Raw genomic sequence first — 5,000 nt, 5'->3', positions numbered from 1 at the left:
TCCATATGCCTTACTATGGACCTATTCCCCTTTGAAAGGAGGTTTATGACTTCACTGGAGGTAGTCATTATTGCCAAATCGCGATTTCGGGCACAAGATCCATCTTCAGTAACTTAGGATATTCTTTCTCTCTGGTTAGGATAGAATGGTCCGATGAATGGTGTGATAATATTTCATTCTATATGTTAAAGTTCATACTTGCTCTTCACTGGGGGAAGTTACCGAATAACTGGGAGAGGTTACTGGATAGCTGGAAGAGGTTACCGGGTTGTCATATGTTTGGAGGAGCCTCCAGTTTCGGGTTATAACAAAAGGTTGCATTCTTGGTACGGTGGCGTTTTGTCCCATACTGGGATTTGTGGTGTTTTGTCCCATACTTGGGTTTGTGGCAGTTTGTCGCATGCTTGGGTTTGTGGCAGTTTGTTGCATGCTTGAGTTTGTGGCGGTTTGTTGCATGGTTGGGTTTGTGGTAGTTTGTTGCATGCTTCGAAGGGCCTTGAGGTCCTCTGCTTCTATGCTTAAGTTTGGGCTCAAGACTTTGATATATAATGCATCTAAGATTGGGAGGCATTTATCGTCTATACATATATCCAAAATCTCTGTGTTTTCTTCTAGCATATTTCTAGTTAGGACTATATCATGTTCAGTTCTTAAGTGGTTTTTAGGGGCTCCTGATGTAAGATGATATAAAAGGCGACGGGATAACCTCATTGTCGTCATACCAATATATGAGGAGGGATGGCTTCACAGTTCACTTGGGTACATATAGATGACATATGACTTCTGAAGTTCCTTCCTTTCATAGTGTGGGTTTTTCTTGAGTAGGAGTTTTTTTTATGATAAATCATTATGCTAAGTATTTTTTCTGGGTTGACTTGTTTGATGTTTTTCTGGAAGATTTGTTTCATTATGCGTTCTTCTTCTTTGTAGGCTGATATAAAGGGGGATTTGTATTAGATGGTAATTTTTCCTTATTATGGTTATTGTTATTACCATTATACCAGCTCTTCATTATCATCTTAGTCTGGTGGCTGATGCCTTTCTCACTGAAGCCATTGTTGAGCGCTCAATTTTATTGTGTACTTGTTTCCGGGTGCTACAGTGGGTGAATGCTCTACGGATGTAGGCGCCGATAGGAGAGTCCTTACATTTCTGAAGGCACTCACTTAAAAATTGAGGCAGTATCCAGGGTTGGTGGATTTGGTGTATACTTCTGTGTTAAAAGACTTTTCAGTTTGTTTCACAAATAGGTCAAGGAAGGACAAAGCTCTTTCAACGCTGTCTTCTATGGTGAAGGTGAGCTCAGAGAGGTTTCTTGTAGTGTGAGCCCGTAGATTTTCATCGTCTGTACTGTTCTTGGTTTCTATATACTAATAAAAGAATTCCTGTTGATATCGATCTAAATCGGACCGGAAAACGGAAATCCCTCAAGGGGACACGTTCCCTCCGGCCCCTAATTTGCTGAAAGAGTGGTGACATCACGGCAATGGAGACAACTGATTAACCGAGTGCGGTGATGTCACGGCAACGGAGACGACTGATTGGTTGAAGGCACCTGCGAGCGAGGGAAATAAACTCCAACATCGGGATGACTCTCATTTATATATATATATATATATATATATATATATATATTTATATATATATATATATATATATATATATATATATGTGTGTGTGTGTGTGTGTGTGTGTGTGTGTGTGTGTGTGTGTGTGTATACTGTATATGTATATATATATATATATATATATATATATATATATATATATATATATATATATATATATATATATAATATACTTCGAGTCTTTGGAAAGCAGCGTGGGGACGCTGTGATGTCATATGGAAGCGCCCTGTGACATCGCTGTGCCCCCACTTTCCGAAAACCGAGTGTCGGCCCCTCGGGGTTGCACCTCCAGGTGGTGGCAAGGGCGTTTACTGGTTCTGAAGACGGGCGGTAGGGAGATGACTCTCTCTGACGTCCGTCTTGCAGGATTACCATGTTCAGTATTCCTTCTTTACTCTCTAAATAAACGATTAACTAAACAGATGAAGAAGCAAATGAATGAAAAATAAATTTATAAAGAAATGAATAATTAAAGAAACCGATAAATCAAGAGACAGATAAAAAACATAAATTAGAAAGATACACAAATAAAAAGTAACCAAGTAAATTAATTTATGAACGATTAGGTTGGTAATATACCTCTATGACGTTTTAAAGGTGTTCAAGGGAAAGATCCACCGCACGCCGCGACCCTCGATGTGTCCCGAATGCAAATGGTGCGGCGCGATTCTTGGTCCTCTGGCATCCGAGGAAGAAGAAGTAAGAGAAGAAGAAGAAGAAGAAGAAGAAGAAGAAGAAGAAGAAGAAGAAAAGGAAGAAAAAGAAAAGGAAGAAAAAGAAAAGGAAGAAGAAAAAGAAGAAGAAAAAGAAGAAGAATAAAAGGAAGAAAAAGAAAAGGAAGAAGAAAAAGAAGAAGAAGAAAAAAAAGAAGAAGAAAAAGAAGAAGGAAAGGAAGAATAAAAGGAAGAAGAAGAAGAAGAAGAAGAAGAAGAAGAAGAAGAAGAAGAAGAAGAAGAAGAAAAGGAAGAAAAAGAAAAGGAAGAAGAAGAAGAAGAAGAAAAAGAAGAAGAAGAAGAAGGAAAGGAAGAAGAAAAGGAAGAAGAAGAAGAAAAGGAAGAAGAAGAAAAGGAAGAAGAAGAAGAAGAAGAAAAGGAAGAAGAAGAAGAAGAAAAAAGAAAAAGAAGAAGTAGAAGAAGAAGAGGAAGAAGAAGAAGTAGAAGAACAAGAAGAAGAAGAAGTAGAGGAACAAGAAGAAGAACAAAAAGGAGTAGAAGAAGAAGAAGAAGAAGAAGAAGAAGAAGAAGGAGAAGAAGAAGAAAAAGTAGAAGTAAAGAAGTAAAGAAGTAGAAGAAGTAGAAGATGAAGAAGAAGTAAAAATAGAAGTAGAAGTAAAGAAGTAGAGGAAAAGGAAGAAGAAGAAGAAGAAGAAGAAGAAGAAGAAGTAGTAGAAGAAGGAGAAGAAGTAGAAGAAGAACAGCAACAGCAGCAACAACAACAACCTCTCTTCTGTTGTCGACAACACGGCGAGCACAAATGGCGAAAAGGATCCTGTCCCCGCCTCATTTATACCCGGGCTTGACCCCGGGAGCCGGATCCGTTGAATTCTAATAACCTAAAGGTGGTGGCACACTAGGCATTTCTCGCAAGCATGCTACTTGCTTTTGCTACTTCGTTTGAGTAGAAACGACTTCAGTTATGATGTTTTTTTTCCAAATTTCTAAATGGCAAGTCATTCTTGCGTGAGAAGCTGAATGACGAACTAAGAGAATTTAAACTAAAACGAATGTTAGACATATTGTTGAGATGTCTTTACGGAAGTCTAGAATGTTGTAACCGAAGTCGTTTCTACTCAAACGAAATAGCAAAAGTAAGTAACATGTTAGTCTAGTGTGCTGCCACCTTGTCGACACCGAGACAGTGCTTTGCAGGTGACCCTGGGCAGGCACCATCACAAGGGCGAGAGGTCGTCACGGATATGAACAGAATTACAATTGTCACTCCATTGCGGAAGTGGTTAAGCAGGGAAATTCTGTACATCAGTCACACCAAACTTTTGTACGCTGCGATTAATTTCCCTCGTTGTAGATGCAACGTCGGGCGCCAAAGAAAAAGACATGAATAAAAACTAATAAAAAAAAAAAAAAAAAAAATTATAATAATAGATGTAATAAGATATTTTTCATTAACAATAATAAATGTAATAAAACAATAGATGATAACAATAATAGATATAAAATAATAATGAATGATGATGATAAATATAAATATAAGACTAATAAAATAAATTTCCCTGGTAAACACTAGCTAGCGGCACGATAGTTCTAAGGGTGTCGTGGCGCTCGCGAGCAACAATTTGGAGATCATTATTACCATCAATCTTGTTACGTGTGGACAATTACAGCCGTGTTCATAAAATCTCTTAACCATTCCATACTGGTCAGTATGAAAATATAATCTATTTTAAGGAGTTACTTATATTTCCACATGAGAAAATAATCTATACCGTAATATAGGTTATGTACAGAACATACTGAAAAAAATGCAGCAAAAGCTATATTTGTATACGAATATCATGGGTTATTAAAAGACATTTAAGCAAAACTGAACATGGAGATAACACACGTATGCACGCACAAACACGCGAGCGCGAGTGAAAACAGTGTGCCCAGGCAAGAGACACAAACCTGTGTATACATATAACACAATTATGCGCGCGAGGAGATAGTTTGACCAGATTGCATTTTCGATCCTATTGGTGTTTCCTCAGCAGCAGGAGAAAATTGGGTTGTGGACTACCAAGGACAGACCACCTAGAGTGAATTAACATTCTGGTCAGGTCTGGGAATTTAGATACTCCATCAGTTGGAATGGAGATAACCCAGTAGGTAAAATTTTAGACTTGGGGGAGGGGATTCCTGCATATTTGGAGAGCTAAGAATGAAAATTATTAATCTTGTATAGCACTTACGGAAACAGGAAAACACCAATGTTGTAACACAACTGCTGAAAAACCAGACACTGACTATGATCATGAGGGCCAAGAATGCATTGGACATCACGTACGGACCATGGCACCAAGTTGCAAGATAATGAATTATGGGCATATATTTATAACAAAGAATATCCTCGAAGCCCATTAGTTTGCACCGAGCTGCAAACTAACTTGCAGTTTTATTCTGACAATCAATGTATACGAAAAGTGACTGGGGGGGCCTAATGAATATTTTTTAGGGGGTTAAACCCCTTTATAGCTCTCCCGTGGGGATGAATTTTAATGCATCTAACTACTTGGCAGCTTTTTCTGCTCTCACATTGGCTGGCTCTCTTGCGACGTCACCAGTCTCTTTTCGTCTCTCGAATGGCGAGGACCTTTTAAGGCTGGTGTCACACTGTCTGACGCCGCCGTTGCGGTTTGTTGTTTACTAGAGCAGT

The 5,000-nt window shown here is 38.6% G+C and overlaps 1 protein-coding gene across 4 annotated transcripts in view; it reads right to left on the bottom strand.

The window, feature by feature from the left end:
- The window catches only part of LOC143033352 (organic cation transporter protein-like), a 48,453-nt gene that overhangs the window by 32,025 nt on the left and 11,428 nt on the right, over window positions 1-5,000 (bottom strand). For 2 of the 4 annotated variants that reach the window (XM_076198685.1, XM_076198688.1), the window contains exon 1: window positions 2,208-2,430. The exons of the other annotated variants lie outside the window; for them this stretch is intronic. The gene's annotated coding sequence lies outside the window, so the exon portion shown is untranslated. Of the gene's footprint in view, window positions 1-2,207; window positions 2,431-5,000 lie in introns of those variants that run through there. 4 annotated transcript variants of the gene reach the window in all.

Source organism: Oratosquilla oratoria, chromosome 15 (assembly GCF_046742065.1).
Source record: "Oratosquilla oratoria isolate Oo_2021 chromosome 15, ASM4674206v1, whole genome shotgun sequence".
Lineage (NCBI taxonomy): Eukaryota > Metazoa > Arthropoda > Malacostraca > Stomatopoda > Squillidae > Oratosquilla > Oratosquilla oratoria.
The sequence above is the reverse complement of the archived record's forward strand: the minus strand, read 5'-3'. Positions and strand labels throughout refer to the sequence as shown.